Below are 11,209 nucleotides of genomic sequence, written 5' to 3'. Positions count from 1 at the left end.
TTTTTTCATTATTAGAAAGTTAAAACAATATTAGTAGAGTTGATTATATTGATAATTTAAAATGAATTTAAGTTCAATTTTTTTAATGTTATGATTTTATGATTTTATTGGTATTATCTTAATAATATTGAATTTTTTAAAAGAGAAAATAAAAATAAAAGATTCCTTAGATTTGGAGTTTTAATTTAAAGTACGACGGTTATTGATATATTTCTTGTAAAAATTGCAAATCAAATATGTATCTATTTTTTAAATACTTAATTGGTCTTTATCCTTAATTTTTAAATGCTGAATGGTATACATAAATTTGACATATAACATTTATATATTTTCTGTGATCACGTTAACAATTAGTATAAATAAATTAATTGTGGGATCAAAATCAATCTTCTTTAATTATTTTTGTAACACCCTACTATACTTAATCTTATGCTTAAGTCATAAGACTGAGATAGTAAGGTATTACGACCTCTAAAAGTAGTAATATATATATAATAATAGAGAAAAGATACTTAACTAGGAGCCTTGAAAAATGGGTAAAACAAAAATCGCAAAACAAAAAGCGCAACGCTCAGGAAAGGATTACTTGCGTGCTAAGAAACCTAATAGGAACATGATAAAGTTAAGCAAAAGAATAAAGGAAAGCCAAGGAAACGGCATAACTAGCCCCTGACTTAGCCTGCGAAGCTAAGGCTGGCCAGAGGATATATATATATATATATATATATATATATACATATGAACACACATAGGTATCCCCAAAATATACCAAAATACCAAAATAAACTCCTATCTCTCCCTCAACCTCTAAGAGGAGCAGCATACACAAGTTACTTGGAGAGTAAGCTAAACAAATATATACATATATACAACCAAAAACCAAAATACACCCAAGGACTACTTCACTTCCCAAGATCCAGACGTCTAGCGAGGAGCCTCTCGACCTGCATCTGAAAAACAACAATACAATATGGAATGAGAACCGGAGGTTCTCAGCATGGTAAAAGTGCCACGCGCATAAGAAATACGGTCCTGAGAATGTCATAGGCAATCCTAGAACTCCGTTATTCAATTATCCAACTTAAGTACTAAACAGAAGCCATAAACAGGGGTAGGTATTCTAAATCTGCCTAACTTACTCAAGTTCAAGCTTAACCTAACACCAAACCATTTCCTCCGTTTCCTCCATCCTTTCATCATTCAGAATGCAACAGAAACAAGCAACCAAACAAGTTCACGCACAAGTAATGATCAAATAGTACAAATAGCAAGAATAACAAATAGCGGGTAATATATATCAATTAGGCATACCCAGAAAATGCATAGCAATCAATACAAACAAATGCATATGATGCATGCCTGTCCTATGGCTGATGGGGCCATCTGTCGGTTATCCAGCCAACCCGACAAGTCCGAAAACCTTAGACTGTCCCCCGTCGCGCATCCCCAAGAGTCTATGCATAGAGTTCACATTCATATTTCATAAAATCACTCAATGGGGGCTATCCATACCCGGAAATTTATACGTGCACGGTCACCCTTACGACGTAGGGTCAACAGAGTATCGAGATTCAACCTGGAACACGTGATGGCGAGCCACGGCTCTTACCCAGGGAACTCGTATCTCAGATAACATTATTCATAAGCCATTTCATAGTCATAATCATTATTTAATCATTCATCAAGCCATGGCATATTAACTCATTTTATTAACAACCTCCCTTTCACATTTTTCATCGTCATTCCCTTATAATTCATCTTGATTACCCTTTCCGGGTCCTGACCAAACTTTTTATCAAACTCTACTCATCCTTCTTAATATCGAATAATCTTAAAATCAACCCAACTCTAACATTAAATCAATCACATCACACGAGGATTGAGTTTTAACTTCTCGAACTCATGACTATCACTAAGACATCCTCGACACTCTATTTTCTTTTCTGTTTCTAATATAGCAAATGAACTCAGAATTGCACAAACTTTATGTCCAGGCGTTCATATTGAAATAAGCTTTCTAACAAACTAAATATCATAATTTTTTGATTTTTCTAACCTCAGGAATAAAGGAAAAACCGTGACTGCTCTGCAGTACATAAAACCAGAAAAACAGCAGCAGCATGTGATATTCAAAATTCAATATAAAATCCAAGTTAAATCCAATGACTTTGAAATTTAATGTAGTTAAACTTTACTCATCCAGGTTTCTTTTTCAATTAGTTCTGAGTCAATACCATTTTTAATGAAAAAAGTTACATTACCTGGAAGTTAAGTAAAAATGAGACAAAATCTATTTTAAAAACCAACAAGCTTAGTACCTTTCAATTGGAATAACTTTTATTACAAAACTCCAATTAAGCTAAATTTTGATTTGAGAACCCCTAGCTCATCCAGAAACAAGTGTGTCTTGGTTGCAACCCAATTTCTATTTAATTCTAAGAGTTACAAGCATTGGAAGTTGATGCATAGCTTGCTAAAATCTGTTTCTTTTCAATTTTGATCACCAATATTCAAAAATTCACAGCTCCCAATCCTCAACTCTTAAAATTATGAAATTTTAGATAAATAAAGCAAGTTAATCAAATTTTATAACAAAATTAGTTTCGCTCCAAAACTCAACTCGTAGAAGTCGCAGCAAGACAAACAAGTTGCTGCCCTGTTTGATCTTTTCTGCTGCTGGACAGATTTAACAACCTAATTTTAAAAATTTGCCATGAATTGTATATTTAACAAAAAGGTCCCAAATTTTCCAGTTTAGTTCCTTATATTCCCAAGTTTAGCCCAAACTTAGTCTCATGTAATTCCGATCATTACATAATTAGTTACAGCATATACAATACCACCACAACACAACTCTGCATCTTTATTAACAAACACCAATTCTAATCCATCATAAATAAATATAAGAGCACACCTCATAATTCTAATATATAAATTCATAACAAATCTATTCTAACAATATTACAAGGCTAATCATTAAATACAACAAACAATCCAACTTATTCTATGGTTCCTCTAACCTAAGTTTTCACAACACCGTAAATATTAAACGTGCGAAACTTAAACCATACCTTGGCCGATCACTTAATTCACCCAAGGCAGCCTCACAACTCAAAATTACAGCCCCTCCAAACTCAATCAAACAGCCCGAAACCAAGCTTGATCACCAACAAGCCTCCAACAAGCATCAACATTCACATACACACTACCTAAACCACAATTAACACATCCAAACATAACAACTCAATACCCAAATTCCTAAATTCAGAAATTTTATTAGGGTTTAAGATCTCTTACCTTTACCCACTGATCCTTGGGCAATACCCACAAGAAATCAAGTCTAGTGGATCCCTAAAACATGAAAATCATCAAGGAATTGAGTTTCTCAAACCTTAAACCCGAAATTCATATACCAGCAGAAATGGAGCTAGGAAAAAGCAATTCACTTACTGTTTTATTTGAATAGAATTGAAGAACTCAATGAGCCCGACGCGTGGCCGTAAACGGCTCGTCAATCGGAGCTCTGGATCAAAAGTTATCAAAGAAAGAAGATCAAGCTAGGTTTTGGAATTCATTCTCTTCTTCTCCATGCATTTACGCTGCTTCTGTTGTGTTCTAAGGCAGAAAATGAGCTTTAGCTCATTTATATACTGGGCTGGTTGGGCCCGCGGGCCTGGTTTGGGCCCGGTTCAACCGGCTCGGCCCATTCGGCTCAATTTTGGGCCAAATTTTTCGAAAGTGATATCAAAATTCTCGTTTTACCGAGCTCTATCCTATTCTGATATTAGTTTTGCATATTTAATTTTCCTATTGAAAATTCAATTTATTGACTAATTATATACCGATTTTAGCAGGGTTTACATCCTACCCACCTAATTAGGAATTTTGTCCTCAAAATTCAGAGTGCGTTACCTGAATAGAGGTGTGGGTAGTCCTTCCGCATCTCTGTCTCAAGCTCCTAGGTATATTCTTCAATACTAGCCCAACACCAAGCTACTTTCACTAAGAAAGTCTCTTTCCCGTGTAAACGCTTAATGCTGGTATCATCAATTCTAACGAGAGTTATTGGAAACGCCAGATCTTCTCTCACTTGAATTAATTCCGGCTTTAGGACATGACTAGGATCAAAATTGTATTGACGAAGCTGCGATACATGAAACACATCATGCAGGTTCGAACAATGTGGTAGTAAAGCGATCCTATACGCCATTGGTCCGATGTGATAGGGATTTAGCTTTTTAGTTTTTTTTTTGATTGATCATCCGATTCTAGTTCATTGAAGTGATCTTCAGAAATAGGTATCCTCTTCCTTCCAACTTGATAAGTCTTCCTCTTAGATCTGCCTAACTCTTTTGTCGGTTTCCCTAGTGAGAATTCTAACTCAGATTTGCGTAACTTCATCTCCGTTGTCTTGGCTATCAAATTCAGGAACTAAGACGTTCAATGTTCCAATTTTCGGTTAATTCAAAGGTGTTTAGCATACTGTGAAGTCTCACCTTCTCCCTGATGTATAGTCTCTTTGATATCCCCAATAAGTGGTTTACTCCGATGGGCAAAACGGGTCTGGTCGCTTGATCCACAGTTCCCTAATAGTATCACCTTTTATCCTAGTCTTCGGTAACCTATTATGAAATCAATGGCTATTCCCTTTTATCTTTAATGTAGAACCTTCGACGGTTGTGGCATTTCGAACAGTTTCTGGTGGTCTTTCATTTCTTTCTCATACGTCAAACTTGTAATCACATAGATTTCCACCTCGTTCTTCATTTCTGTCTGCTCAAAATATCTTCTTTGATTCGTGGTAGGTTTTAGAAATCTCAAGGTAACTTCAAAAATTTTCTCCTGTAAGCTTCGAACAACAGTTTCTTATTTCAACTTCCGACCTCAACACATAACCTTCTCTTGGTGTCTTCTGGATTCAACCGGTTTCAGTACTCTTAGTAGCCCCTTATCACCGTTATTGCACTCCTTAAGTCTTTGACTTTACAATCTCTATTTCGACATTAAACATATAAATCTTTTCTTAGTTCCCTTTCGTTTGCCAGACTTCGACATCCTCGGTAGGTCTTTATCGTCCCCTCACGCTTCCTGCATTTCGTCTTTGCTATGTTTTAAAACCGCAATAGATTTAGTTTGACTCCTTTATCTATACCCTTAATATCCAATTTAAAGTTCCAACTTATCTAGCCTTCCATTCTCCGAAATTTATATCCAAGCATTTCCCCAAAAATCTCTTACTCAGGGCATCTGTTACCACTTCACGATGTTGTATTTACACGTATCCTAAACCCCTCTGGTAATGTATCGCACTAATTCCGAGTTGTTAAATAAGTTCGGGTATTCTAATTACTGGATTTGGGGTTAATCCTTCTCTTGGAGTTTGAAAACTCTCTTCATATTTGGGTATCTATGTAACCGGTGTATTTTTAGTGCATTAAACTAATCATAGGCTTTGTGGTCGACAAGAATTTAAAACTCCAAAACTCTTTTTGACGGTGCACGCTTACCTGCTTCATCTTCCGTATCCAAAAGTCATGCTCTTAAGGAATCAACATCTCCACAGTCACAACTATATTTTATACATAATACTAATATAGGCTCGAGTTGATTTTCAAAAGGACATTAAGCTCGAAAAATGAATGAGCAATACAAACGGTGTTCGTAATGAGTCAAAAAGGAAATTTTGTACACGGTTGTTCAGGATTATACCGAAATGATGGAATACACAAGGAGAGGAACCTAGGTGCATCTCAAGAAAAGAGTTCAAATTAGAGACCTTTGGTAGGAAGAACAGAGCGTACAGAGTCAAAGAAGTCTCAGCTGATTCTGAAGAACATGGTTTGCGAATAGGGGCAACTCTAGTCATAGCGAGCACACAAGATTCAAGGATTACGCGCTTATACCAAGACAAGCTCAGACTCATCCTAGAAGAAATAATATTCATGTGCACAAGGAGTAAAGTTAGAAAGGTAGTCAAGCTATTTAGGAAGAGCTCCGGATCGAATGTCAATGTAGGTTTCAAAAGAAGGATTAGATCGAGTCACGAAGGTTCGTTAGCACACTCTCTCTGCATAAGGTTTCCTACCGTTCTTTTCCCTCTTCTCCAGCATAACCGATGCTTCCCACAAAGAAATAGTTGGTTAGGTGATTCCCTCTTCTAGTACTCCCTTCCACTCAATCCTAAATTCTACCGGTTATAATGATGTCTTCACTTGTGGTGCGATTGAAGTTAATCCGATTTCCGGTACTAAGCCTATCGCAAACTCGCTTCTCTCTGGAATGGAAGTTTTGACACACCTTCAAGAATTGTCTTAGAAACTCTCTCGTATAGAGATTTGGTTTCATCTCCACTTACCTCTGAACAATTAACATCTAAAGGTTGTGTTCGCTCTACTCCTCTTCCTCAAAGTTTCACCGTCACTAAATTCCAAACAATAACTCCGCATAACCCTCAACACTCTTAATTCCTTAGATATGGTCCAACCTGCTTCCACTACGTCACTTAATCCTTAACCTTCAAAAGTCTAACCACCCTGATTCTACTGCGTCATTCTGACTCTCGTCCTTTAAGAATCTAGTCACTCATCTAAGTTAGTTAAGTATCGCTCTATCTTAACAACTAGTAGTCTTCGACTAATCATCGGTTCGGACTCCACGATCATCAAAACTTGTCGTGCTTCACAAATGGATCATACATATATTAATGATACGCAAGGTAGTTAAAAACTCAACTGCTAGCTTATGATTACCTCGAGTCTGATGATCGGATTCGACTGCATCCTGGCGTTTCTTGTGTGGACAGTCTCGAGCTATATGCCCCGACTTCTCGTACTTGTAACATACGCCTAATCCGGCCCTGCACGGTCTGTTTGGATGGTACTTCTTGCACCTTGGGCACCTTAAATCATCCAGTTGAGTACTAGTTTTCCCTTTAGCATTCGGATCCGAACGGTTATCGTTCCTTCGGTCATTGCTCCAGTGCTGAAAATGTGAAGCGACAAAGCGATTCTTTTTGAAAGTTTAGCTCCTCGGTGTAATCTTTCCCTTTTTCCTTGTGAAGGGTTCTCGGTGATTACTTCTTGCTACCTCAGCCCTCCTTGAGCTTTCTCCCATTGTTTGACCCACATTAACCTGCTCCAGATAACTAAGTGGTACCCCTGTATTCGGAGCATTATGTCCACCTTCATATTCATTATCATCATTGTTGCCAGTTCCAGCTTGTGGTTCCATTCCACCCATTACTCGGATGGTCGCGGCCGCAACAGTACCAATGGCAGTAGCAACACTCGTCATTGCGGTCACGATATCGGTCAAACTATCTATTGGTACGGTTACCTTATTAGCTCTCCGTCCTTGATCCCGATTACGCTCACGACTGCGCCCACGAGATGCCATTTGGTTCCTGTTCACACCAAACAAGTGATATCAAGGTGATCAGTCTCAATATCTCTAGTTTAGCATTTCAAAGTCCCAAATACATGCTCATGAGCATTCATGCCTCATATATCAGTTAGATACCCTAAATAGCATGTATAGACACCTAAAGTATGCCCAGAGGCATAATCAGTCCGTCCCTCAGGCTCTATAGGAACGAACTGCTCTGATACCATAATGTAACACCCTACTATACTTAATCTTATGCTTAAGTCATAAGACTGAGATAGTAAGGTATTACGACCTCTAAGAGTAGTAATATATATATAATAATAGAGAAAAGATACTTAACTAGGAGCCTTGAAAAATGGGTAAAACAAAAATCGCAAAACAAAAAGCGCAACGCTCAGGAAAGGATTACTTGCGTGCTAAGAAACCTAATAGGAACATGATAAAGTTAAGCAAAAGAATAAAGGAAAGCCAAGGAAACAGCATAACTAGCCCCTGACTTAGCCTGCGAAGCTAAGGCTGGCCAGAGGATATATATATATATATATATATATATATATATATATATATATATATATATATATATATATATATATATATATATATATATATATATATATATATATATATATATATATATACATATGAACACACATAGGTATCCCCAAAATATACCAAAATACCAAAATAAACTCCTATCTCTCCCTCAACCTCGAGGAGCAGCATACACAAGTTACTTGGAGAGTAAGCTAAACAAATATATACATATATACAACCAAAAACCAAAATACACCCAAGGACTACTTCGCTTCCCAAGATCCAGACGTCTAGCGAGGAGCCTCTCGACCTGCATCTGAAAAACAACAATACAATATGGAATGAGAACCGGAGGTTCTCAGCATGGTAAAAGTGTCACGCGCATAAGAAATACGGTCCTGAGAATGCCATAAGCAATCCTAGAACTCCGTTATTCAATTATCCAACTTAAGTACTAAACAGAAGCCATAAACAGGGGTAGGTATTCTAAATCTGCCTAACTTACTCAAGTTCAAGCTTAACCTAACACCAAACTATTTCCTCCGTTTCCTCTATCCTTTCATCATTCAGAATGCAACAGAAACAAGCAACCAAACAAGTTCACGCACAAGTAATGATCAAATAGTACAAATAGCAAGAATAACAAATAGCGGGTAATATATATCAATTAGGCATACCCAGAAAATGCATAGCAATCAATACAAACAAATGCATATGATGCATGCCTGTCCTATGGCTGATGGGGCCCATCTGTCGATTATCCAGCCAACCCGACAAGTCCGAAAACCTTAGACTATCCCCCGTCGCGCATCCCCAAGAGTCTATGCATAGAGTTCACATTCATATTTCATAAAATCACTCAATGGGGGCTATCCATACCCGGGAATTTATACGTGCCCGGTCACCCTTACGACGTAGGGTCAACAGAGTATCGAGATTCAACCTGGAACACGTGATGGCGAGCCACGGCTCTTACCCAGGGAACTCGTATCTCAGATAACATTATTCATAAGCCATTTCATAGTCATAATCATTATTTAATCATTCATCAAGCCATGGCATATTAACTCATTTTATTAACAACCTCCCTTTCACATTTTTCATCGTCATTCCCTTATAATTCATCTTGATTACCCTTTCCGGGTCCTGACCAAACTTTTTATCAAACTCTACTCATCCTTCTTAATATCGAATAATCTTAAAATCAACCCAACTCTAACATTAAATCAATCACATCACACGAGGATTGAGCTTTAACTTCTCGAACTCATGACTATCACTAAGACATCCTCGACACTCTATTTTCTTTTCTGTTTCTAATATAGCAAATGAACTCGGAATTGCACAAACTTTATGTTCAGGAGTTCATATTGAAATAAGCTTTCTAACAAATCAAATATCATAATTTTCTGATTTTTCTAGCCTCAGGAATAAAGGAAAAACCATGACTGCTCTGCAGTGCATAAAACCAGAAAAACAGCAGCAGCATGTGATATTCAAAATTCAATATAAAATCCAAGTTAAATCCAATGAATTTGAAAATTAATTTAGTTAAACTTTACTCATCCAGGTTTCTTTCTCAATTAGTTCTGAGTCAATACCATTTTTAATGAAAAAGTTACATTACCTAAAAGTTAAGTAAAAATGAGACAAAATCTGTTTTAAAAACCAACAAACTTAGTACCTTTCAATTGGAATAACTTTTATTACAAAACTCCAATTAAGCTAAATTTTGATTTGAGAATCCCTAGCTCATCCAGAAACAAGTGTGTCTTAGTTGTAACCCAATTTCTATTTAATTCTAAGAGTTACAAGCATTGGAAGTTGATGCATAGCTTGCTGAAATATGTTTCTTTTTAGTTTTGACCACCAATATTCAAAAATTCACAGCTCCCAATCCTCAACTCTTAAAATTCTGAAATTTTAGAGAAATAAATCAAGTTAATCAAATTTTATAACAAAATTGGTTTCGCTCCAAAACTCAACTCGTAGAAGTCGCAGCAAAACAAACAAGTTGCTGCCCTGTTTGATCTTTTCTGCTGCTGGACAGATTTAACAACCTAACTTTAAAACTTTTCCATAAATTGTATATTTAACAAAAAGGTCCCAAATTTTCTAGTTTAGTTCCTTATATTCCCAAGTTTAGCCCAAACTTGGTCTCATACAATTCCGATCATTACATAATTAGTTATAGCATATACAATACCACCACAACACAACTCTACATCCTTATTAACAAACACCAATTCTAATCCATCATAAATAAATATAAGAGCACACCTCATAATTCTAATATATAAATTCATAACAAATCTATTCTAACAATATTACAAGGCTAATCATTAAATACAACAAACAATCCAACTTATTCTATGGTTCCTCTAACCTAAGTTTTCACAACACCGTAAATATTAAACGTGCGAAACTTAAACCATACCTTGGCCGATCACTTAATTCACCCAAGGCAGCCTCACAACTCAAAATTACAGCCCCTCCAAGCTCAATCAAACAGCCCGAAACCAAGCTTGATCACCAACAAGCCTCCAACAAGCATCAACATTCACATACACACTACCTAAACCACAATTAACACATCCAAACATAACAACTCAATACCCAAATTCCTAAATTCAGAAATTTCATTAGGGTTTAAGATCTCTTACCTTTACCCACTGATCCTTGGGCAATACCCACAAGAAATCAAGTCTAGTGGACCCCTAAAACATGAAAATCATCAAGGAATTGAGTTTCTCAAACCTTAAACCCGAAATTCATATACCAGCAGAAATGGAGCTAGGAAAAAGTGATTTGCTTACTGTTTTATTTGAATAGAATTGAAGAACTCAATGAGCCCGACGCGTGACCGCAAACGGCTCGTCAATCGGAGCTCCGGATCAAAAGTTATCAAAGAAAGAAGATCAAGCTAGGTTTTGGAATTCATTCTCTTCTTCTCCATGCATTTACGCTGCTTCTGTTGTGTTCTAAGGCAGAAAATGAGCTTTAGCTCATTTATATACTGGGCTGGTTGGGCCCGCGGGCCTGATTTGGGCCCGGTTCAACTGGCTCGACCCATTCGACTCAATTTTGGGCCAAATTTTTCAAAAGTGATATCAAAATTCTCGTTTTTTCGAGCTCTATCCTATTTTGATATTAGTTTTGCATATTTAATTTTCCTATTAAAAATTCGATTTATTGACTAATTATATACCGATTTTAGCGGGGTTTACAATTTTGGTATCAAAAGTTTAATAATTATGATATATTATAAGAACTATTTTTAAATTTTATA

The 11,209-nt window shown here is 36.6% G+C and overlaps 2 long non-coding RNA genes across 2 annotated transcripts; both read right to left on the bottom strand.

Moving 5' to 3' along the window:
* Positions 1–731: 731 nt before the first annotated feature.
* On the bottom strand, positions 732–7,625 carry LOC112777028 (uncharacterized). The gene is made up of 4 exons (XR_003190272.3): positions 3,451–7,625; positions 3,298–3,351; positions 3,072–3,209; positions 732–950 (listed from the first exon to the last, which is right to left on the bottom strand). It is a non-coding gene; the product is annotated as an uncharacterized lncRNA (long non-coding RNA).
* A 397-nt stretch (positions 7,626–8,022) lies between these two features.
* Positions 8,023–10,914, bottom strand: LOC112776941 (uncharacterized). The gene is made up of 4 exons (XR_003190232.3): positions 10,737–10,914; positions 10,584–10,637; positions 10,358–10,495; positions 8,023–8,236 (listed from the first exon to the last, which is right to left on the bottom strand). It is a non-coding gene; the product is annotated as an uncharacterized lncRNA (long non-coding RNA).
* Positions 10,915–11,209: the final 295 nt, after the last annotated feature.

The sequence above is a fragment of the Arachis hypogaea genome, chromosome 19 (genome assembly GCF_003086295.3).
Source record: "Arachis hypogaea cultivar Tifrunner chromosome 19, arahy.Tifrunner.gnm2.J5K5, whole genome shotgun sequence".
In the NCBI taxonomy this organism is placed as follows: domain Eukaryota; kingdom Viridiplantae; phylum Streptophyta; class Magnoliopsida; order Fabales; family Fabaceae; genus Arachis; species Arachis hypogaea.
Note: the sequence above shows the minus strand (reverse complement) of the source record. Positions and strands in the feature narration are given on the sequence as shown.